At 44.6% G+C, this 26,383-nt stretch overlaps 1 long non-coding RNA gene across 1 annotated transcript in view; it reads left to right on the top strand.

Moving 5' to 3' along the window:
• The first annotated feature begins 12,578 nt into the window (after positions 1-12,578).
• The window catches only part of LOC146058670 (uncharacterized), a 32,516-nt gene continuing 18,711 nt past the window's right edge, over positions 12,579-26,383 (top strand). The window contains exon 1 of the long non-coding RNA XR_014469891.1: positions 12,579-12,854. This is a non-coding gene — a long non-coding RNA (uncharacterized LOC146058670). The remainder of the gene's footprint in view (positions 12,855-26,383) is intronic.

Below are 26,383 nucleotides of genomic sequence, written 5' to 3'. Positions count from 1 at the left end.
CATTTCAATCTGTGATTGTCAAAGTGATTGTCTCTCATCAGCTATTCGAGGCAATGTATGCTGATATCTGACAGCAGAACAGTCACCGCAGACTAAACATCCCAGAATCTTTTCTATCTAAGAACAAGGATATAGGCAATCCCTGCTTCTACTAAATTCCCACAGCGAGGCACTCTCAGTCAGGTAGCCAAGTGAATACCATGCACTGCTAATTAGGCAACAAGGTCGCTTTGAGAAACCAACATTGACAAGCAGAAACCAACCCTGTGTTCTTAATAAACTAGTGTATGGAAACACTACATTACCTCTCTCTCATCTAGCATCTGATACTGGTTTAAGATGCTAGAAAGCAGAGGACACAAAAACACATTATCTCATCTCCTACCTATCTCTTTCACTGAGAGCAATTGCTATATATGCTATATGTTAATCGACAAACCAAGGTTAAGAGAGAGAACCAATAATAGGTGTGGGGAGCAGGAAGTGCCTGATATGAATATAATGCAAGATATTAGTAAGAGGTTTAAAAATTAAGATAAACCTCAAAGGGCTTCTTCCTGTGCACATCTGATATATGGTAACAAAATCTTCGTGAATGGAGAAAAATTATTTCTGTGTATAATAAAGTTTAACTGCATATTTGTATCCTTACATTAAGGGTACAGATAGCTATATGTGATTTACACATACCTGCATCGTAATCAATAGGTGCAATAAGCACATTTGGGATATCAAAACCACAATAACGAATATTCCCAAAACAGTGACAAAAGTCATCCCTCCTTTTAAGAATAAAACAATTAAAAGTTATGTTTTAAAGTATTATAATTAGAGACAGGATTATATGCATTTGCATATTTGCATATGCATTTGCATATTTTGCCCATTCTCACTGGTTATTGCATATTTTACCTAAAATCTAGTGATGGTGCATATTTTAGGCCCCGTCCTCTTCCCCCCCTGCGAGTTACAGTACTGCTTTGCCCTGCTGCTGCTGGCCAGGTAGTGGTAGAGTGTGCAGGCTGGGGCAATATGTGCGCAGTGTGTGGAACCTTGGATGTACGATATGTCTGACACTGCTCTAGGCTGCCAATCCATGTTGATAAAAGTCAGGCGGGGCGGATGCCATTATCCTGAACCTTTGCCTACCCCTGGCTTGGGACTTTGCACCAAGAGACAGACTTCTGCAGCAGAGGAGGTGGGCGGAAGGGTTGTGACATCACGCGGCGTGGAGGAAATGCCGTGTCACAGTGAGTATGCGGCGGGAGGAATCCTTCCACTGCGCCGCACTCACACGCTATGCTGACATTTGATCCATCGGCGCTGGAGATGAGGGTTCGTGTAGTTGATCACTATTAGTTGCTTACACATACCCTACATACTATGACACTTTACACTCTATTACACTTCACAGCTATATTTTATTTATGTGATGCCCTGGGGTGGTTTTGCTGGACTGGCTTGGGGGTGCCCTGTGCCCCAGGCATGAACCCCATAGTGCTAGGGACCTGCTCTAATGAGGAGCCTTAACGTGGTGAGCAGGTAGATATATTTGGCCAAATGTATGCTAACATCCTCAGAAATTAATTATAAAAGGAATACATGTTAGCAGTAATGATTGCATAGTGCACCTGCAACCCCCCTCTGTTTTGCATATAGCTAAAAATCTCAGCAAGGTAGCGCCTCTCATTACAGGGTGTCAGTCTAGGGCCCCCCTCTGTCCATACTCTGTGTAGTTGATGCAAGAAGAGATTTGGACGCTGCAGTCTGCTGTAGCGGCCAGGAAGAAAAAAAATCCTGTGTACAGCACTAGACATCTGCAGATGCTGTGGGCCTATTTTTGAGGTTTATTTACAACTAATTGTATGCTGATTTTTAAATAAATAAGTTAAAAATTACTTTTTTTATTATTTAATGTAGCATATTTTAACACTTTTTTATGCATATTTTAAGTATCTTTTATGCATATATGCATGCATATTTCAAGCTTTTTATGTTGCATATAATCCTGTCTCTAATTATAATAATACAAAACACATCAAAATAAAGCGTGCCCCAGGTAAGAATTAATCAGTCTTTTCTTGCATCTTACAGCAAGACCCCCCTTTTTTCTAGTTCCTCTTCCTGACCTGGTGGACTGTAGATCACCCTTATACGAAGAATCGCCTTCTCCCCTGTTTCTTTGGTCACCCAATTTTTTTTCTTTAATACTTTGTATTAAGGTAGTCTTTATGCTTTTTTTCACATATATTGCAACCCCTCCTCCGATTCTTCCCATTCTGCCCTTCCTAAATAAAGTATATCATGGTATAGCTATGTCCCAGTCATGATGTTCATTGCACCATGTCTCTGTAATAGCCACAATATCCAGTTCATCCATTGTCATTATTGCAATTAGTTCTGGGATTTTTTTTTTTTTTATTATTATTTTTGAAGCAGAGTATACATTAATCACAATTCAGAAGAATCCAGTGCAATTACATATGTACATTGTTGAGATAAGCAACTGTACGACTACATCCAGTAGTCAATATATCAGGAATGGTTACAAGTATACATTGATGGCGAGAACATTAATACAAATATAAGAGTCTATTATCAATAATGACATAAATGCAACATCTTATGAACAGAGTCCAGAAGGGGTTTTGATTATACACTTATAGGTGCACTATATAGACCACTCCAGAATTTGCCAAATAGTCACAAGAAAAATCTCAGATAAGAGCTACAGTAGAGATGTGTATACTTTATCCCATTAAAAAATTTCAAGATGGCACATAAAGAGGAACACTGTGCTAAGATCTGTGATCCTTCTTATGAGTTAGTCACTTTAATATTATTATTATTATTATTTTTTTTTTTTTTTTCCCCACTGGAAGTCACTGTTTGTTCCTTAAGTTAGTGGACTGCTCCATCGAAGAAAAAATTATAAGCTTAATCCTAACTCATAAAAAGTAGATAATTAAACATACAACAAATAATATAAAATATACAAAGCAGGGCCGGAGCTACCACTAGGCAGCTCTAGGCAGCTGCCTAGGGCGCTGGCCACTAGAGGGCGCTGTTACATCTGTTATTCCGAAAAAAAGAAGGAAGTCTTCCTTCTTTTAACTTGTGCAAGCCAGTGAGGGGTCTAAATATATTTAGAGCTGTGGGGGAACAGCAATCTGCTTGCAGCCACACTCATGCTGCATACACATCCTGCAGCAGATACTGTGCTGAGGCTGCTGTTGGAAGCAACATGACGCTGCTGGGGCTTGAGAGCTGCACTGCCTGACGATGAGTCATAGGCTCTCTCAACCTCAGAGGAGCCGTCTGCTAGCAAGCTGTGAGGATTGAAGATAGAACACAACTCTCTGTGCCTTCACCTTTCCAGCTGCTACTGTTGTAGGTAAGTGCATGGGTGGGGACTGGGAGTGACAGGGAGCACAGTGTGTGGCATGTGGAATGGGGTCAGATACAGTGTGTGGGAAGATGGGGTCAGGTGTACAGTGTGGGGGGAGGGGATGAGGTATACAGTGTGGGGCATTGGATCAGGTGTACAGTGTCGGGGGATGGGATCAGGTGTACAGTGTGGGGATAGGCTGCACAGTGTGGGGGATGGGATCAGGTGTACAGTGTAGGGGGAGAGGATGAGGTGTACAATGTGAGGGGGTGGAATCAGGTGTACAGTGTGGGAGGATAGGCTGTACAGTGTGGGGGTCAGGTGTACAGTGTGGGGGATGGGGTCAGGTATACAGTGTGGGGGTGGAGTCAGGTGTATAGTGTGGGGATAGGATGTACATTGTGTGGGACGGGGTCAGGTGTACAGTGTGGGGGATGGTATGCACACGTGCGTGTATATATATCTATATATATATAGATATATATATATATATCTATATATATATAGATATATATATATATATATATATATATATATATATATATGCACTTTCACCTTACTGTCTGGGAAGGGGATAACTGGGTGAAGGGGGGCAATAGGCTGACATTTTGCCTAGGGCGCCACCAAACCTTGCACCGGCCCTGATACAAAGCAATTAAACAACAAATAATATAAAAGGACCTAAAAAGCCACTATTATGCTATATGAGAGGAGATAAAATTCTCCAGCGAGGATGTCCCCGTACAAACAATATTAGTGCTTTGTTGTGCCAGGTGCATAGAGCAACCAAGCCACTATCTAGTAGATGGTAACATATTTCTTGAATTTATTTATTCCAATGGGGGCAAATGCGAGCAATGTACTATTGTACAGGTTGGTCACAACCTAAGGTACATTCCTCCCAATCACATATATTGTTTAATTTCCATTCTCTCTATACCTGGCTGTCTAGGCATCTTAAGGTGCCCATACACTAGTAAGATTTATCTTTAGATCTGACTGGTTGGAACAAAAACATGGTTATGGATGAGTGACAGTTTCTCAGTTTTCCAGCATTTCCAAGCAAATGGTCAACTGTCATTTGCTCTCATCCATAACCATGTTTTTGTTCCAACCAGCCAGATCTGAAGATAAATCTGCATGTGTATGGCCACCTTTAGTCCTATCCCTGGCCACCTTTAGTCCTATCCCTTGCCTCTGGGTATCACATACCTCCTTATCTTTAGTTCTGGGATTTTATTTCCTAAGCTCCTAGCATTTGCACACAAAGCTCTTAAAAAGTTGTGTTTGTGCTTCTCCTGGTGCTAGCTATGTTCATCTTTCTGCCTATATCTATTCGGTTTTGATCGGCATTATCTTCTCTTTCAGTGGATAGGCTTCCTGTTCCATTTGCCTGCAGAGACAATAACTCTAGGTTATGGGAGCAGATTTCTTCATTCTTATTTGCAGGGCCGGTGCTAGGGTGTTGGGCGCCCTCCTGCAAACTAAATTTGCGCCCTCCTTCCCATACCTAATAATAGAGACATGCTTGAGGTACGCACAATAAAAAAGGGGGTATGTTCTCACAATGAGTGTTTTTTTTTCAAATTACAGCACACAGTAGCGCCACACACTAGTGTCCCTTTTACACATTACGCCACACAATAGTTCTCGTTATATATATCTAATACCAACAGTAATAGTTCCTCTTACATATAATGCCCACAGTATTGTGGCTTACACATAATGACCAGAGATCTCCACCCTTCTTGCACGCCTGGCTTTAATAGTCCACAGCTGCTCTCCCTCCTCCACAAGCAGTAACAGCAACACTGCGTCAACCTCCTGCACAGTGCAAACCCACTGTTTCTCACTCGGCGGCTCCTCAGTCAGGCACACTGCACAGAGCCTAGGACACAGAAGGGGAGCTCCACGCTGATGCTGATCGGCGCTCCCCCGCTGTGTCCTAGGCTCGGTTCTCTGTAGGCTGCACTGTGCTGCATGCCTGACTGAGGAGCTGCCGGGAGAGGAGAAAAAGTGAGTGTGCATGTAGCAAGGGAAGGTGCCCGTGCCGCTGTCACTGCATGTGAAAGAGGTAGAGCGGCAGTGGACTCTACTTGTCTTTTAAAGCATCTGAGGACAATTAATGAAACAGGTGTCCCCTACAGCTGTCCCTCGGCGGGGAGTGTGGAGCGCCTCTCAGGTCCGGCGCCTACCTGCTTTGCAGGCTTTGCTGAGTGGGTAGCGCCGGCCCTGCTTATTTGGTTCACTGCCCCCTCTGCTAGTTTAAATAGTTGCTGATGAAGCTTCCAAACTTCTCACTTAGTATTTTCGTTCCCCTTGAAGATGGGTGCAGGCCATCACTTTTATATAAGGCTTAATAATGGTTCAATCTATCTTCATAGCTTAAATTCTCCATTCCCTTTATTAGTTTGGTTGCGCTTCTCTGGAACCGACCCCTGTGGAACTCCACTTAGTACTGGTATCATATTTGATACTGCTCCGTTTAAAACCACTCTCTGTTCTCTATTACGCAGCCAGTTCCCTACCCATCTACAAATTCTTTCTCCTAGAACCAGATCTTCCATTTTATTTATCAACCTCTTATGGAGACAGAATAACCATAACTGACAGCAACACACTGGAGGACACACAGCACCAAGACACATGAATTGGGATCTGATTTAAGAGCAGTAAATCGGCTCTATAAAAATGAATCTAACTGTCTATCATTTCATATATGTATCACTCCCCCCTTATGATCCGGTATGAATAGCAACAGTGATTGCCACTTTGTAATGCAAACTGTAAACGCACAGCCCCCATTCTGAATGGTTATCAGATAAGCATACAGCTCTGCCCCTGAAACTGATGACAAATTATCCTGAACAGGGGTTAAAGTGAGGGGGAACAGGGTGGAACTGAGTTCCACCACCTCTAATGGTGAGGTGGAAACTTTTAACCTCCACATTGGCCCTGCACAGTAATTCTCACAGAAGAATAACAGAAAGACTGCAATAGACATCCAAGGCTGTGTGCACCTTAAGGAAGCATGTGACTCGGCAACCAATAAGGATGCAGGGATGGCAGAGGTAGCTGGGGATATTAGTGGCAGGAAAGGGAGGAGTCTTTCTCTTTGTCCTGAGTTTCCTGTGCTCCCCGTTTTTTCTTTAATGGTGGGTGAGTGCTTATTTGCATTGGCTGTTTGCCAGGAAAGAACAGCAGGTTAACTGATTTAGGTCTTTATTGAATGATTATTCGTTGTATATAGTTGTTTTACGGTGTGCTCGTCTTCATTGACTGTAGGCATTCGCTGTATCACCTGCTCGGGGACAGCGACACCATCTGGACGGGTGGGCAGTCAATGTAGTGGGCTGAGCAGATACCACTTGTTGTTTGGGTAAGGTTTGATGGAGTAGGTGGGTTTTGGGTGGAGCGTAAATAATTAGCCATTCCTTCTTGGCCACCATTAATTATAATCAAATAAATTATCTTTAAGTGCTTCAATAATAAATACAGCTAACACTTTCTGGCAAACCTAAGTTCATACTTGCCTACTTTTGAAAACTAGTTTCAGGGAGATTATAGTTGGTAATAGAATTTTGCACAGCGCCCCATTGAAGGGGCGGGTCATGCACCTCCCAGAGGGTGTGTCTAGTTCCATATATGAAGAGATTGAGAAAAGAGATTGTGAACTTGGCACCTAGAAGCGTGGGGGTGTACTGCTACATTAGAGAGGAATCTTTTAAAATTACTTAGTTACTCTTTACCTAGCACGGCGCCCATCGCGGGCATCGCGGCCATCAAATGCACTAAAAAACGGGTGCGACGCGATGCCCGCGATGCCCGCGATTTCCCATAGGGAACAATGTTAAAAGTGTGATTGGACGCGATTTTACTGTTCAATGCCTCAATGCCCGCGATTTTTCCATAGAAAACAATGTTAAATGGCCCACAGAGCCCAAATAGTCCCCCTGAAGTGTGAAATGGCCCCCACAATTGTTAACGCCACCCCACGATCAACGTGAACCCGAAGCGTGGCGAGCGCAGCGAGCCCGCGAGGGGCGGCGGTACGCGTCCTCCGACCTTTTCATACCCCCACTATCCACGTCGGCGTGGAGTTGAGAATAGAATAGTGTGGCGAGCGCAGCGAGCCACCGAGCCCGAAGCGTGGCGGGCGGACGCGGATACCTTCACAGGTAAACGCGTCCCTTCGCGGGCTTCACAGGTATCCGCGTCCCCTCGCGGGGCGCGCTGCGCTCGCCACGCTTCGGGCTCGGTGGCTCGCTGCGCTCGCCACACTATTCTATTCTCAACTCCACGCCGACGTGGATAGTGGGGGGTATGAAAAGGTCGGAGGACGCGTACCGCCACCCCTCGCGGGCTCGCTGCGCTCGACACGCTTCGGGTTCACGTTGATCGTGGGGTGGCATTAACAATTGTGGGGGCCATTTCAGACTTCAGGGGGACTATTAGGGCTCTGTGGCCCATTTAACATTGTTTCCTATGGAAAAATCGCGGGCATTGAGGCATTGAACAGTAAAATCGCGTCCAATCACACTTTTAACATTGATCCCTATGGGAAATCGCGGGCATCGCGTCGCACCCATTTTTTTAGTGCATGCGATGGCCGCGATTTTTTACCCCCGATGACCGCGATGGACATCGTAGGCGCCGTGCTAGGTAAAGAGTACCATGACTTATATCCAAAGCAGTTAGTAGGAGCTACTATACTTACTAAAGTGCTGTGAAATGGTGCTGATAATTCAATGTAACTGTATCTATCTCTCATTCCTTTTTTTCCCCCAAAAAAATATAACAGTGTAATGTGGGCTAGGTGACATGAGGGAGATTGCTAGACTTATGAGGGAGATTGCTGCTATTTCAGGGAGTCTCCTGCAGAGAGAGGAGGTAACTATGCCTAAGTCTGCGAGTCTTTATTTCAGGTATAGGGGGAGATTCTCTAAGCTAAAAATGCTGTAAAAACCCATTATCGGGGGGTTACCGCGGCGGGGGGCATCACCAGAAAAATCTGCAACCCACCACCGCCCCGCGCCGACCCACTGCCGCCCTGCAGACCCGCATTGCGCCCCCCTCACCTGTGTCCGGAACACTATAATCCTCTTCCGGGTGCAGGGAGGAGGAGAGCACGGCGCAGCAGCAACAGCGCTGGGTAAGGGAGGGAGGTGAGAGCCGCCGTGTCCCCATGGGACCGGCTGACTCTCACCGCAAAGGACAGCTCAATGCAAGAGCTGTCCTTTGCCATAATTATCGCATATGTTAGTGCATATGCGATAATTATGTAGGCGATAGGGGTGGAGCTGGGGTGCGGATGTTAGAACAACCTCCCCATTGATAAGTAAGTGTTAATCTGCATTCATGCACAAGGTCACACATCAGACGCTAGGATGTTTAAAGCATTGTAGTTTGCAGGGGGATGCCAAAAACCCTAGCGTTGGCACTGTCTCTGCCTAATGGGGGGAGTGGGTGTAATTAGGTGGTATAGAGAAATGAGTTCCCCCACCTCTGCATGACCAATTTAAGCCCTGATCTTTAATAAACCACAGCTATATGTATGCTACTCTCTAATACACACAGCTTACATTCTGATTTGTTATCAGATAAGCACACAGCTACGGAGCTCTGCCTCTCAAACTGATGACAGATTATCGTGAAGTCTAATAAACCACAGCTCTATGTGAGACTGAAAATATTGCTATGACAAAGCAGCAGTACAACATACTGTATAAGAAGCAAGGCAACAAGACAAATATAACATACGCTGAGTGAAAACTTCAAGAACTGTAGAAAAGGGGAAACAATCGAAACCTGATTCAGCCTCAGTAGCATGTTTACACTATTTGGAGTACTTTGGAAATATACCAAGGGGTTCTCATACATAAGGAGATGCAATAAATTACCATACTACGGTTACGTGAAAATGTGTGTGGGCACAGAACCGTTAACTACAGTAGCTACTCCTATGAGTTAAGGCCCATACACACTAGAAAATTATCTTTCCAATCTGGCTGGTTGGAATGAAAATCTGGAAATTTTTGGAAGCCAATGAAAATTGACCATTTGCTCCTAAACATGGAAAACAGACACATATTGGTCCTACAGACAGATTGGTCCTACAGAACACACTAGAAGATATGAAAGACAAAAGATATTGGTGAACAATTTCCCTTGAGCTGATCATGAAAGATATTGTGCATCCACACTGAACAATGGGTGCATGAGCGATATTGGCAGATTGACCTGCATGTCCTGAATATGGCATTATCTTTAATAATGAACGAGGAGAGGGGGGAGGGGGTCATTGGTAAGATATTAGGCATACACACTAGAAGATATTGCCATCAATATCATTCAGAAGCCCCTTTCTGAATGAGATTGATGCCAATATCTTCTAGCGTGTATGGGCCTTTATGTAGATGCTTTTGTTCCCAGAAATTTCCAGATTTCCATTCCAACCGTCTAGATTGGAAAGATAATCTTCTAGTGTGTAGGGGTCTTTACATTCATTATGATTCCCCTGAGAATATAAATTGGTGGTAATTACACCATCAGAACTCCGTAAAGTATAAGACAAACAAGACACAAGGATACTGTTGTTGTTTTAAAACAACAAACCTGTGAATACCCAACGAGCGAACGTCATTGGTGAGTTACACACCCACCGAGCCATTTGCTCGAGGACGGGAGGGAAGTGGCTGGAGAGGGAGCGGAAGGAAGGGAATGCCCAGCGGTTTATTGGCGCCCCTATAAAAATGCTGGGCGTTTCCCTGCACAAACAGGCATGGCGATGCCTGCTTTGGATGGGCGACTGACATCACAAGCCATCAGTGCCCGCCCCAAATTCGGAGATCACCGGCCATCTGAAAAGTAAGTATTCACTTACATTTCAGACCAAAGGCTGAAAAAAATCTTTCGATGGGGGGTGAGGGGGTTCACAAGAAGGTGGGGGCCCGGCATTCGGCCAGGAGGCAGGTGGCATTTACCTGTTCATTAGGCTTCGAACATATGCAGCATAGAGAACAGGGCTGAATCAGGCCCATTGTCTGTACGCACTATATGGTCAATGATGCGTGCTCCCACGGGTCGTTAGCGATGTCGCCTGTACACGCAGCTCAATCTGAGAATTTCGCCAATGACAATACTACTCCTGGATGTGGAGACACAACAAAGGTTGCTATTCGCACAGGACCCTCGTCTATTGGAGGTTTAACGTGAATGAACCCCCATTTATCACATCATTGGTTATATATGAGTATGGTTGGAGGTGTGCTACCACTGGACACAAAAGATTAACATGCACAAGAAGAGGAAGAGTATGTCCTTATGTGGTGCACCTATGAAAACTATCACGAATAAAAAGTAACTTTTATTCTTTATTGATTAAAAAAGCGAAATATAAAAACACACAAACATAACATGCAGTGTATTAAAATAACGGCGGCTCACTGTTTCCACACACAGTATTGCTTATTGTAATTTCAAATTACAGGGGTAAGTAGCCAACACTAATAGTTAATATAATCAATTTTTATTAGAGTGTTCGAATGGCTCAATCCTCATATGCACATGGAATTCTGCAAATACACATTCTCCTGTATCTATAATAATGACACGATCTGGAATAGTTTTAACAGATAGTTCATGGAGTTCACAAAGATTTCTCTGAAGTCCACCTAAACTGTGTATCCCAATGCGGACCCACTTCAGGAAGAATTCCAAAGGGATCTGCAAGTTGTTAACATAGATGTGGATTCATAAAGGGTATGATCCCATATACAATTATATTCATACCCTATCTCCCACCATATAAAGCTGGAATTGCTGTGTTTGGGGAGTGTGGTTTATAGCCACTGGGTAGATATAGTTAGATTTATTGGGAATCAGTAGTTAACGTTGGTGTGGTGTCGACTTCAGGTGTCACTTATATTCATACCATGTCTCCTCACATATACAGCTGGAATTGCTGTGTTTGAGGAGTGTGGTCTATAGCCACTGAGTAGATATAAATAGATTTTATTCAGTGGTGAACATACATGAACATAAATGAAAAGTCAAAAAGTATAATGTCGACTTCAAATGTCAACAGTTCTAATATTAGCATTCAACTAGCAGGTAAGTATTAACAACGATTTCTCTGATAGTCACCCTAGATTGGGGCTACTATAGAAATGCTAGTTAGATAGCGCAATTTGCCCCCAGTATTAACACGCAGTGTAACCTTGTACACCAATATTTAGCGCAGATGTTTAGGGCAGAGTGAGAATTTTGAGGATTTCTTTTTTCACACACATTGGTTTAAATTAAACACTGAATTTATCACTCCATTTCACTGTATAGTAAACTCTGTAATAAATCAGACTTTTTCTATATTTAGCAGGACATTTAGTCCTGATCACATCTATTTTCCAGATATTTCATTGTCACTCTCATTGTCACACATCATGTCATTTTTTCATGGCACTGGTTAACAGGTTTCCTGTTATCATATAGGTCACTGTATTTTATCTCACGTCCTGACCTAACACTACCTTGACCAGGGACGTGCAGTCAGGGGAGGCAGGGGAGGCAGTGCCTCACCTGTCATAAATGATTTAAAAAAAATACAAAGATATTTTAAACACATATACTGTGCAATAAGTATCTTATTTGTATTTTTTTTTTAATAATTCATGTGGTTGGACACTGTGGGGAGGCTGGGAGGCATCGGGACCTGTGCCTCCTGCTGACAATTGAAAATTGTCAGCAGCGGGGGGCAGAGCTTAGGGACATGCACAAAAAGAGGCTGAAAAGCCCATAACAAAACAACGGGGAAGCGGCACCTATACATCTGCCTCAGTGACAGGGCTGTCACTGAGACAGATGTGATAGGACAGAAGATACAGGCTGTCATACACTGACAGCCTGTATCTGCTCTCAGAGCCAACCCTCTCTGCCGTGATCAGTGCCTTCAGCAGCGGGACCACCCGGGGCACCAGACATCCCCTCCCTTCCCCAGAAGGTATTACCTGTATTGTCGGGCACTGGAGGAGGTGATAGCGGGCGATGTCAGGAATCAGCAGCGATAGAAGCGGGCAGCGGGGGCTGGGACGGTCGCGTTCCTCCTCCTGTGTGCTAGCAGCTCGGGGCAGCACATCATGTGCTGTAACTGGCTGCTGCTCCTGAAAGGCTGAGGAACGATGCACCAGACCAGGGGGAGATCTGGCTTCTGTGAGCTCAGGTACAGGCTTCTAAACAGTGGCCTGAAATCCATTGCCATCTTAACTCCATTCAGCCCCTGCGTGCCAGCTACAGCTAATATTGTATGGGAGCAGCGCTGCCTGCAGTGATTAGCAGCGCTGCTCCAGGAGCTCAGTGTGAGGAGGAGACGGGACTTCCTGTAACACACAGAGCCCCTGTCTCCTGCTGACAGCCCGGCAGCCCGTCCAGCTCTTCACCCCCCACGATCTCCTGGTTCATGCTATGGAAGGTATGCCTCTTTTATAGTGTTTGTTAAACTATTTATGTGTAGTGTGTGTGTGTGTGTGTGTGTGTGTGTATCTATATAGGGCTATGTTTATGTGCATTTGTTGCTATGTGTGCATATATGGCTGTGTGTTTACAGAGGTGTGTGTGGCTGTGTGTATACACATGTGTGTGTGTGTGTGTGTGTGTGTGTGTGTGTGTGTGTGTGTGTGTATACATGTGTGTGTGGTTGTGTGCATACATATGTGTGTGTGGTTGTATGTTGCTATGTGTATACATGTGGGTGTATGTGCATATGTAGCTGTGTGTATACATGTGTGTGTGTGTGTGGTTGTGTGTATACATATGTGTGTGTGGTTGTATGTTGCTATGTGTATACATGTGGGTGTATGTGCATATGTAGCTGTGTGTATACATGTGTGTGTGTGTGTGTGTGTGTGTGTGTGTATACATATGTGTGTGTGGTTGTATGTAGCTGTGTGTATACATGTGTTTGTGGCAGTGTATAATTGTGGGTTTATGTGCATATGCACTGTAGCTACTGTCTGTGTATACATGTGATGTATGTGGCAGTGTGTATACATGTGGCTCTATGTATGTGGCTGTGTGTATATGTGTGTGGCTGTGTGTGGCTGTGTGTGTGTATGTGTGTGTGTGTGTGTGTGCATGTGCCCCTGTGGGTGTGTCTGCATTATAGGATAGCTAGCCAATAGTCTTAAGAAAGCAGTTTTTTTTTTTTTTTTGGGGGGGGGGGGGGTGATAGAAGGGGGGCAACATCACACTTTTGCCTCCGGGCATCTCTTATAAACTTACGCCACTGCTTCTATAGGACTCCGCAGTCTTCCTCCACTCGGCATGTATACTTTCATCACGGTGTCGGACTAGTTTAGGTGCATGGCCTTCAGAACACCCCACACATTATGTCCCTCTGGGATAGTAGCACAGAGGATCTTTCAGCAGACCAGTCCTGGCAGCACTGAACCTAATGAAGGAATAAGGATGGATATATATATATATATATATATATATATATCCATCCTTATTCCTTCAAAGACTGAAACAAGGTCTCCTCATATGAAGTCTAGATAATATCAGGGTATCAATCAGAGCCTCACCAGTGACTGACCTCACCGCACGTCACTGACCTTGACGTATACTTACCTTGTTAATGTGGACACTACCCCCTACAAGTCATTTATAGTGTTATAATTTCACCATGAATATGCTCATCAGTTGTAGTAAAGGGCTATACTAATGCCCCACATCAAAGAATATAATGTTCTTCTCTTCTTCTCATATGAATCGATTCACAGTATACCTTTTCATTCTTCATTCTCCCCTTCCCCTCAATCAACCTTGTCTTAACCATGTATTCAGGTGTTACATACTTGTACAGTATGAACACAATAAGGATACCGTTTATGTTGTGCCAGTGTCCATGTTTTGGAATTCCATCATGTGTAATTCCACTCCATTGCCTGTCATGATGATATCATATTTATACTATTTTTTTGATTCTGAGTCAAGACGGCGTGTAACACTATCAGAGCCTGTATCAAGTGCAAATAGATGCACATATTACACATAATATCGGAGTAGAACATACTCACCCCGAGAACAGACACTGGTGGCCAGATAACATAACATAGAATCATTACCAACGACGTCACCATGACAACCAATGTAAACATGTCAGCTCCGTTAGAGATAACGGGTAAGTGGTGCAGCACTTACGTAGCAGAGACATGATAGGACGCGAGAGCAGTCAGTCATCTTCTGAGACTGCCGCGCCCCCTGACGAATGGATGCTGCCCGGAGTTACTAGTGATCACACACATAGGATGCGGCCGCCGTCAATCAAAGTTTTAACTGCCGCGCCCACACCAGGGACGGTATAAGAACAGCCTCAGTTTGGCCAGTCGGGTTGGCCTTGAAAAAGCTGTCTGCGAAGCGCGCGCCAGCTAGCGGTGACGCTCTCTGTTTCCTCACATTGACTAGGATGTATTTTGATCTGTCTTATTAATACAGGGTATTCCTCATAATTATGCACTGGCAAATAGTATGAGGTTTCTCTCGTGTCTGACTAATCGGCTATACCTTTAACGCAGCATTAAGAGAGTGGTGAAGGATTGTACCATCACCCTGCTCTTACACCTGCGCTAATTACAGTGGTGCAGTGTTACACTGCCTGACAACCACTGAGGGCTTACTCTGCTATTTCAATAGCATTACGATAATAGCCCTGATTTTGCGGAGATTACTCCAGACAAATCACATATATAACCTGCTATTTATATGCCGACAATAGAACCAGCGACACCTGTAGTCGACACCATATTGTTGACTCCTCATCATTTTTTAATTTTTTTCTCATTATAGAATACATTTCTGCCTGTATCTACCTAGTGGCTATTTACCACACTCCCCAAATAGAGCAATTCAGCTTTATATAAAGAGAGACACGGCACAAGTATTACTGACACTTGACGTCGACATCATACTGTTGATTCACCCCCTATGTTCATCAGCCACACCAGTGATTTTCACAAATTCAATAGCAGTCCATGGGAGAGTGTTGAAGGATTTCTCACTCTGCCCTAAACATCTGCGCTAAATATTGGTGTACAAGGTTACACTGCGTGTTAATACTGGGGGCAAATTGCGCTATCTAACTAGCATTTCTATAGTAGCCCCAATCTAGGGTGACTATCAGAGAAATCGTTGTTAATACTTACCTGCTAGTTGAATGCTAATATTAGAACTGTTGACATTTGAAGTCGACATTATACTTTTTGACTTTTCATTTATGTTCATGTATGTTCACCACTGAATAAAATCTATTTATATCTACTCAGTGGCTATAGACCACACTCCTCAAACACAGCAATTCCAGCTGTATATGTGAGGAGACATGGTATGAATATAAGTGACACCTGAAGTCGACACCACACCAACGTTAACTACTGATTCCCAATAAATCTAACTATATCTACCCAGTGGCTATAAACCACACTCCCCAAACACAGCAATTCCAGCTTTATATGGTGGGAGATAGGGTATGAATATAATTGTATATGGGATCATACCCTTTATGAATCCACATCTATGTTAACAACTTGCAGATCCCTTTGGAATTCTTCCTGAAGTGGGTCCGCATTGGGATACACAGTTTAGGTGGACTTCAGAGAAATCTTTGTGAACTCCATGAACTATCTGTTAAAACTATTCCAGATCGTGTCATTATTATAGATACAGGAGAATGTGTATTTGCAGAATTCCATGTGCATATGAGGATTGAGCCATTCGAACACTCTAATAAAAATTGATTATATTAACTATTAGTGTTGGCTACTTACCCCTGTAATTTGAAATTACAATAAGCAATACTGTGTGTGGAAACAGTGAGCCGCCGTTATTTTAATACACTGCATGTTATGTTTGTGTGTTTTTATATTTCGCTTTTTTAATCAATAAAGAATAAAAGTTACTTTTTATTCGTGATAGTTTTCATAGGTGCACCACATAAGGACATACTCTTCCTCTTCTTGTGCATGTTAATCTTTTGTGTCCAGTGGTAGCACACCTCCAACCATACTCATATATAACCAATGATGTGATAAATGGGGGTTCATTCACGTTAAACCTCCAATAGACGAGGGTCCTGTGCGAATAGCAACCTTTGTTGTGTCTCCACATCCAGGAGTAGTATTGTCATTGGCGAAATTCTCAGATTGAGCTGCGTGTACAGGCGACATCGCTAACGACCCGTGGGAGCACGCATCATTGACCATATAGTGCGTACAGACAATGGGCCTGATTCAGCCCTGTTCTCTATGCTGCATATGTTCGAAGCCTAATGAACAGGTAAATGCCACCTGCCTCCTGGCCGAATGCCGGGCCCCCACCTTCTTGTGAACCCCCTCACCCCCCATCGAAAGATTTTTTTCAGCCTTTGGTCTGAAATGTAAGTGAATACTTACTTTTCAGATGGCCGGTGATCTCCGAATTTGGGGCGGGCACTGATGGCTTGTGATGTCAGTCGCCCATCCAAAGCAGGCATCGCCATGCCTGTTTGTGCAGGGAAACGCCCAGCATTTTTATAGGGGCGCCAATAAACCGCTGGGCATTCCCTTCCTTCCGCTCCCTCTCCAGCCACTTCCCTCCCGTCCTCGAGCAAATGGCTCGGTGGGTGTGTAACTCACCAATGACGTTCGCTCGTTGGGTATTCACAGGTTTGTTGTTTTAAAACAACAACAGTATCCTTGTGTCTTGTTTGTCTTATACTTTACGGAGTTCTGATGGTGTAATTACCACCAATTTATATTCTCAGGGGAATCATAATGAATGTAAAGACCCCTACACACTAGAAGATTATCTTTCCAATCTAGACGGTTGGAATGGAAATCTGGAAATTTCTGGGAACAAAAGCATCTACATAAAGGCCCATACACGCTAGAAGATATTGGCATCAATCTCATTCAGAAAGGGGCTTCTGAATGATATTGATGGCAATATCTTCTAGTGTGTATGCCTAATATCTTACCAATGACCCCCTCCCCCCTCTCCTCGTTCATTATTAAAGATAATGCCATATTCAGGACATGCAGGTCAATCTGCCAATATCGCTCATGCACCCATTGTTCAGTGTGGATGCACAATATCTTTCATGATCAGCTCAAGGGAAATTGTTCACCAATATCTTTTGTCTTTCATATCTTCTAGTGTGTTCTGTAGGACCAATCTGTCTGTAGGACCAATATGTGTCTGTTTTCCATGTTTAGGAGCAAATGGTCAATTTTCATTGGCTTCCAAAAATTTCCAGATTTTCATTCCAACCAGCCAGATTGGAAAGATAATTTTCTAGTGTGTATGGGCCTTAACTCATAGGAGTAGCTACTGTAGTTAACGGTTCTGTGCCCACACACATTTTCACGTAACCGTAGTATGGTAATTTATTGCATCTCCTTATGTATGAGAACCCCTTGGTATATTTCCAAAGTACTCCAAATAGTGTAAACATGCTACTGAGGCTGAATCAGGTTTCGATTGTTTCCCCTTTTCTACAGTTCTTGAAGTTTTCACTCAGCGTATGTTATATTTGTCTTGTTGCCTTGCTTCTTATACAGTATGTTGTACTGCTGCTTTGTCATAGCAATATTTTCAGTCTCACATAGAGCTGTGGTTTATTAGACTTCACGATAATCTGTCATCAGTTTGAGAAGCAGAGCTCCGTAGCTGTGTGCTTATCTGATAACAAATCAGAATGTAAGCTGTGTGTATTAGAGAGTAGCATACATATAGCTGTGGTTTATTAAAGATCAGGGCTTAAATTGGTCATGCAGAGGTGGGGGAACTCATTTCTCTATACCACCTAATTACACCCACTCCCCCCATTAGGCAGAAACAGGGCCAGCGCTAGGGTTTTTGGCATCCCCCTGCAAACTACAATGCTTTAAACATCCTAGCGTCTGATGTGTGACCTTGTGCATGAATGCAGATTAACACTTACTTATCAATGGGGAGGTTGTTCTAACATCCGCACCCCAGCTCCACCCCTATCGCCTACATAATTATCGCATATGCACTAACATATGCGATAATTATGGCAAAGGACAGCTCTTGCATTGAGCTGTCCTTTGCGGTGAGAGTCAGCCGGTCCCATGGGGACACGGCGGCTCTCACCTCCCTCCCTTACCCAGCGCTGTTGCTGCTGCGCCGTGCTCTCCTCCTCCCTGCACCCGGAAGAGGATTATAGTGTTCCGGACACAGGTGAGGGGGGCGCAATGCGGGTCTGCAGGGCGGCAGTGGGTCGGCGCGGGGCGGTGGTGGGTTGCAGATTTTTCTGGTGATGCCCCCCGCCGCGGTAACCCCCCGATAATGGGTTTTTACAGCATTTTTAGCTTAGAGAATCTCCCCCTATACCTGAAATAAAGACTCGCAGACTTAGGCATAGTTACCTCCTCTCTCTGCAGGAGACTCCCTGAAATAGCAGCAATCTCCCTCATAAGTCTAGCAATCTCCCTCATGTCACCTAGCCCACATTACACTGTTATATTTTTTTGGGGGAAAAAAAGGAATGAGAGATAGATACAGTTACATTGAATTATCAGCACCATTTCACAGCACTTTAGTAAGTATAGTAGCTCCTACTAACTGCTTTGGATATAAGTCATGGTACTCTTTACCTAGCACGGCGCCTACGATGTCCATCGCGGTCATCGGGGGTAAAAAATCGCGGCCATCGCATGCACTAAAAAAATGGGTGCGACGCGATGCCCGCGATTTCCCATAGGGATCAATGTTAAAAGTGTGATTGGACGCGATTTTACTGTTCAATGCCTCAATGCCCGCGATTTTTCCATAGGAAACAATGTTAAATGGGCCACAGAGCCCTAATAGTCCCCCTGAAGTCTGAAATGGCCCCCACAATTGTTAATGCCACCCCACGATCAACGTGAACCCGAAGCGTGGCGAGCGCAGCGAGCCCGCGAGGGGTGGCGGTACGCGTCCTCCGACCTTTTCATACCCCCCACTATCCACGTCGGCGTGGAGTTGAGAATAGAATAGTGTGGCGAGCGCAGCGAGCCACCGAGCCCGAAGCGTGGCGAGCGCAGCGCGCCCCGCGAGGGGACGCGGATACCTGTGAAGCCCGCGAAGGGACGCGTTTACCTGTGAAGGTATCCGCGTCCGCCCGCCACGCTTCGGGCTCGGTGGCTCGCTGCGCTCGCCACACTATTCTATTCTCAACTCCACGCCGACGTGGATAGTGGGGGTATGAAAAGGTCGGAGGACGCGTACCGCCGCCCCTCGCGGGCTCGCTGCGCTCGCCACGCTTCGGGTTCACGTTGATCGTGGGGTGGCGTTAACAATTGTGGGGGCCATTTCACACTTCAGGGGGACTATTTGGGCTCTGTGGGCCATTTAACATTGTTTTCTATGGAAAAATCGCGGGCATTGAGGCATTGAACAGTAAAATCGCGTCCAATCACACTTTTAACATTGTTCCCTATGGGAAATCGCGGGCATCGCGGGCATCGCGTCGCACCCGTTTTTTAGTGCATTTGATGGCCGCGATGCCCGCGATGGGCGCCGTGCTAGGTAAAGAGTAACTAAGTAATTTTAAAAGATTCCTCTCTAATGTAGCAGTACACCCCCACGCTTCTAGGTGCCAAGTTCACAATCTCTTTTCTCAATCTCTTCATATATGGAACTAGACACACCCTCTGGGAGGTGCATGACCCGCCCCTTCAATGGGGCGCTGTGCAAAATTCTATTACCAACTATAATCTCCCTGAAACTAGTTTTCAAAAGTAGGCAAGTATGAACTTAGGTTTGCCAGAAAGTGTTAGCTGTATTTATTATTGAAGCACTTAAAGATAATTTATTTGATTATAATTAATGGTGGCCAAGAAGGAATGGCTAATTATTTACGCTCCACCCAAAACCCACCTACTCCATCAAACCTTACCCAAACAACAAGTGGTATCTGCTCAGCCCACTACATTGACTGCCCACCCGTCCAGATGGTGTCGCTGTCCCCGAGCAGGTGATACAGCGAATGCCTACAGTCAATGAAGACGAGCACACCGTAAAACAACTATATACAACGAATAATCATTCAATAAAGACCTAAATCAGTTAACCTGCTGTTCTTTCCTGGCAAACAGCCAATGCAAATAAGCACTCACCCACCATTAAAGAAAAAACGGGGAGCACAGGAAACTCAGGACAAAGAGAAAGACTCCTCCCTTTCCTGCCACTAATATCCCCAGCTACCTCTGCCATCCCTGCATCCTTATTGGTTGCCGAGTCACATGCTTCCTTAAGGTGCACACAGCCTTGGATGTCTATTGCAGTCTTTCTGTTATTCTTCTGTGAGAATTACTGTGCAGGGCCAATGTGGAGGTTAAAAGTTTCCACCTCACCATTAGAGGTGGTGGAACTCAGTTCCACCCTGTTCCCCCTCACTTTAACCCCTGTTCAGGATAATTTGTCATCAGTTTCAGGGGCAGAGCTGTATGCTTATCTGATAACCATTCAGAATGGGGGCTGTGCGTTTACAGTTTGCATTACAAAGTGGCAATCACTGTTGCTATTCATACCGGATCATAAGGGGGGAGTGATACATATATGAAATGATAGACAGTTAGATTCATTTTTATAGAGCCGATTTACTGCTCTTAAATCAGATCCCAATTCATGTGTCTTGGTGCTGTGTGTCCTCCAGTGTGTTGCTGTCAGTTATGGTTATTCTGTCTCCATAAGAGGTTGATAAATAAAATGGAAGATCTGGTTCTAGGAGAAAGAATTTGTAGATGGGTAGGGAACTGGCTGCGTAATAGAGAACAGAGAGTGGTTTTAAACGGAGCAGTATCAAATATGATACCAGTACTAAGTGGAGTTCCACAGGGGTCGGTTCCAGAGAAGCGCAACCAAACTAATAAAGGGAATGGAGAATTTAAGCTATGAAGATAGATTGAACCATTATTAAGCCTTATATAAAAGTGATGGCCTGCACCCATCTTCAAGGGGAACGAAAATACTAAGTGAGAAGTTTGGAAGCTTCATCAGCAACTATTTAAACTAGCAGAGGGGGCAGTGAACCAAATAAGCAGGGCCGGCGCTACCCACTCAGCAAAGCCTGCAAAGCAGGTAGGCGCCGGACCTGAGAGGCGCTCCACACTCCCCGCCGAGGGACAGCTGTAGGGGACACCTGTTTCATTAATTGTCCTCAGATGCTTTAAAAGACAAGTAGAGTCCACTGCCGCTCTACCTCTTTCACATGCAGTGACAGCGGCACGGGCACCTTCCCTTGCTACATGCACACTCACTTTTTCTCCTCTCCCGGCAGCTCCTCAGTCAGGCATGCAGCACAGTGCAGCCTACAGAGAACCGAGCCTAGGACACAGCGGGGGAGCGCCGATCAGCATCAGCGTGGAGCTCCCCTTCTGTGTCCTAGGCTCTGTGCAGTGTGCCTGACTGAGGAGCCGCCGAGTGAGAAACAGTGGGTTTGCACTGTGCAGGAGGTTGACGCAGTGTTGCTGTTACTGCTTGTGGAGGAGGGAGAGCAGCTGTGGACTATTAAAGCCAGGCGTGCAAGAAGGGTGGAGATCTCTGGTCATTATGTGTAAGCCACAATACTGTGGGCATTATATGTAAGAGGAACTATTACTGTTGGTATTAGATATATATAACGAGAACTATTGTGTGGCGTAATGTGTAAAAGGGACACTAGTGTGTGGCGCTACTGTGTGCTGTAATTTGAAAAAAAAACACTCATTGTGAGAACATACCCCCTTTTTTATTGTGCGTACCTCAAGCATGTCTCTATTATTAGGTATGGGAAGGAGGGCGCAAATTTAGTTTGCAGGAGGGCGCCCAACACCCTAGCACCGGCCCTGCAAATAAGAATGAAGAAATCTGCTCCCATAACCTAGAGTTATTGTCTCTGCAGGCAAATGGAACAGGAAGCCTATCCACTGAAAGAGAAGATAATGCCGATCAAAACCGAATAGATATAGGCAGAAAGATGAACATAGCTAGCACCAGGAGAAGCACAAACACAACTTTTTAAGAGCTTTGTGTGCAAATGCTAGGAGCTTAGGAAATAAAATCCCAGAACTAAAGATAAGGAGGTATGTGATACCCAGAGGCAAGGGATAGGACTAAAGGTGGCCAGGGATAGGACTAAAGGTGGCCATACACATGCAGATTTATCTTCAGATCTGGCTGGTTGGAACAAAAACATGGTTATGGATGAGAGCAAATGACAGTTGACCATTTGCTTGGAAATGCTGGAAAACTGAGAAACTGTCACTCATCCATAACCATGTTTTTGTTCCAACCAGTCAGATCTAAAGATAAATCTTACTAGTGTATGGGCACCTTAAGATGCCTAGACAGCCAGGTATAGAGAGAATGGAAATTAAACAATATATGTGATTGGGAGGAATGTACCTTAGGTTGTGACCAACCTGTACAATAGTACATTGCTCGCATTTGCCCCCATTGGAATAAATAAATTCAAGAAATATGTTACCATCTACTAGATAGTGGCTTGGTTGCTCTATGCACCTGGCACAACAAAGCACTAATATTGTTTGTACGGGGACATCCTCGCTGGAGAATTTTATCTCCTCTCATATAGCATAATAGTGGCTTTTTAGGTCCTTTTATATTATTTGTTGTTTAATTGCTTTGTATCAGGGCCGGTGCAAGGTTTGGTGGCGCCCTAGGCAAAATGTCAGCCTATTGCCCCCCTTCACCCAGTTATCCCCTTCCCAGACAGTAAGGTGAAAGTGCATATATATATATATATATATATATATATATCTATATATATATAGATATATATATATATATATATATATATATATATAGATATATATATATACACGCACGTGTGCATACCATCCCCCACACTGTACACCTGACCCCGTCCCACACAATGTACATCCTATCCCCACACTATACACCTGACTCCACCCCCACACTGTATACCTGACCCCATCCCCCACACTGTACACCTGACCCCCACACTGTACAGCCTATCCTCCCACACTGTACACCTGATTCCACCCCCTCACATTGTACACCTCATCCTCTCCCCCTACACTGTACACCTGATCCCATCCCCCACACTGTGCAGCCTATCCCCACACTGTACACCTGATCCCATCCCCCGACACTGTACACCTGATCCAATGCCCCACACTGTATACCTCATCCCCTCCCCCCACACTGTACACCTGACCCCATCTTCCCACACACTGTATCTGACCCCATTCCACATGCCACACACTGTGCTCCCTGTCACTCCCAGGGCGGGATGCTATATAGCAGAAATGCGGTAAAAACCCCGTTTTCGGGGTTTCTACCGCATTTCTATATGCTATATGCCCCCTCCGCAGTGTCAGCGCTGCGGAGGGAATCGCCAGCTAAAGCTGGCGAATCCCTGCAGAAGCCTATGGGCTTCTTACCGCAGCGCTGTTTGAGGGATCCGTCACGGATCCCTCCCAGCGTGCCCTGCGGCCGGCGCCGGGGTCTGCGCATGCGCAGATGGACTCCCGGGTCACAGACCCGGAAGTCCAGCGCCGGCACCGCATCGCAAGGGACAGCGCTTATCGCAAGAGCTGTCCCTTGCATGAATAACGGCATATGTTATAGCATATGCCGTTATTAATAATGCGGTAGCCGGCGAAGGGGGCCGCGGATGTTACAACATCCCGCCCTCTGCCCTAAACATCTGCGCTAAATATTGGTGTACAAGGTTACACTGCGTGTTAATACTGGGGGCAAATTGCGCTATCTAACTAGCATTTCTATAGTAGCCCCAATCTAGGGTGACTATCAGAGAAATCGTTGTTAATACTTACCTGCTAGTTGAATGCTAATATTAGAACTGTTGACATTTGAAGTCGACATTATACTTTTTGACTTTTCATTTATGTTCATGTATGTTCACCACTGAATAAAATCTATTTATATCTACTCAGTGGCTATAGACCACACTCCTCAAACACAGCAATTCCAGCTGTATATGTGAGGAGACATGGTATGAATATAAGTGACACCTGAAGTCGACACCACACCAACGTTAACTACTGATTCCCAATAAATCTAACTATATCTACCCAGTGGCTATAAACCACACTCCCCAAACACAGCAATTCCAGCTTTATATGGTGGGAGATAGGGTATGAATATAATTGTATATGGGATCATACCCTTTATGAATCCACATCTATGTTAACAACTTGCAGATCCCTTTGGAATTCTTCCTGAAGTGGGTCCGCATTGGGATACACAGTTTAGGTGGACTTCAGAGAAATCTTTGTGAACTCCATGAACTATCTGTTAAAACTATTCCAGATCGTGTCATTATTATAGATACAGGAGAATGTGTATTTGCAGAATTCCATGTGCATATGAGGATTGAGCCATTCGAACACTCTAATAAAAATGGATTATATTAACTATTAGTGTTGGCTACTTACCCCTGTAATTTGAAATTACAATAAGCAATACTGTGTGTGGAAACAGTGAGCCGCCGTTATTTTAATACACTGCATGTTATGTTTGTGTGTTTTTATATTTCGCTTTTTTAATCTACTCCTGGATGTGGCCACTGATGATACCTTTTGTAACATTGCTCAGTGTGTACGCACTGCATTGTCGGTCTGGGAGTTCCAGGAGGATCATGGGAAATGATTGATGACATTATTTTCAGCGTCGTCTAATGAGTACCCAGCTTTAGGATTAGGCTGTGAGACAGGAGGTTGGTACATTAGGTACTATGGGGACCAGTGGTGTAACAATAGCCCCTGCAGACCCTAAGGTGGCGGGGAGGCGCTGAGTAAGTGTGGGCGCCGAGGATCTGTGGGGGCTATCGCTGCTCTGCTGCCGGGAGCTGCAGATCTACTTGCCTGTAGTCCAGGTGCTCCTTCTGCTGCTAATGAAAAATGTCTATCACAAAATGGCCACCCCCTTACAGCAGACAGTTTTTGAGTATGCTGTTAGGGTCAGCCATTTTGTATGGGGCATGTTTCATTAGCAGTAGGAGGAGCGCCGTGACTGCAAACAAATAGATCGGGGGGGGGGGGTTATAAATTTTCTGGCGGGGGGGGAACCCATGTTGGACCAACCCTACCTGTTATGTTGATCAACAGTGGCATTTGTCGGCATTCCTGTAGAAATATCATCAGTGTTGACATTTGCAGGCATATCGACCTGCTACATATTGACATTACAACACATACGCTACAAAGATTATTCATATGCACTTGTGGGTACTTATGTATTATCTGGGCTCCCATGTTAAATGAACCCCATTTTTTCATACCCCTACTATCCAACTACGCATGGAGTTTATTTTAAATAGTGTGGCGAGCGCAGCGAGCCACCGTGCCCGAAGCGTGGCGAGCGCAGCGAGCCCCGCGAGGGGATGCGGTCTCATAAGAAAAACGGGAGCCCAGATATTACATAAGTACCCACTTGTGTGCTATAACGTCACAAAGCTCTGATAGTCGACATGAGGGATGAGCAAGGATGGTTTTATTCTGGCGAAAAATCCTTCTTAGATGGACAAAACCATGTGCACTGCAGGGGGGCAGATGTAAAATGTGCAGAGATAATTACAGTAGATGTGGGTGAGTTATTTTGTTTCTGTGCAGGGAAAAACCTGACTGCTTTATTTTTACACTGCAATATAGATCTCACTTTGAAGTAAAACCCCGCCCAAATCTAATTCTCTCTGCACAAGTTACATCTGCCCCACCTGCAGTGCACATGGATTTGTCCATCTAAGAAGGATTTTGTCAGAAAGAGTGAACTAGAATAACCCCCAAGGTTCGGTGTTCTTCGTGATTAAAAATAGAAGTGATAATGAGGAAGATGTCTGCTAAAGGTCAGTGAATGAATTGCAAAATGCCATATTATTCACCCACATTCCTATATACCGGTAAGTGTAAGCACATGTGGTCAGCATAATGCATCGTTCGCCAATATTCTCATTGGGAAATTTTGAACGGAAAC

Source organism: Crinia signifera, chromosome 2, assembly GCF_055691185.1.
Source record: "Crinia signifera chromosome 2, ASM5569118v1, whole genome shotgun sequence".
Taxonomy (NCBI): Eukaryota; Metazoa; Chordata; class Amphibia; order Anura; family Myobatrachidae; genus Crinia; species Crinia signifera.
This window is presented reverse-complemented; position numbering and strand designations above follow the sequence as displayed.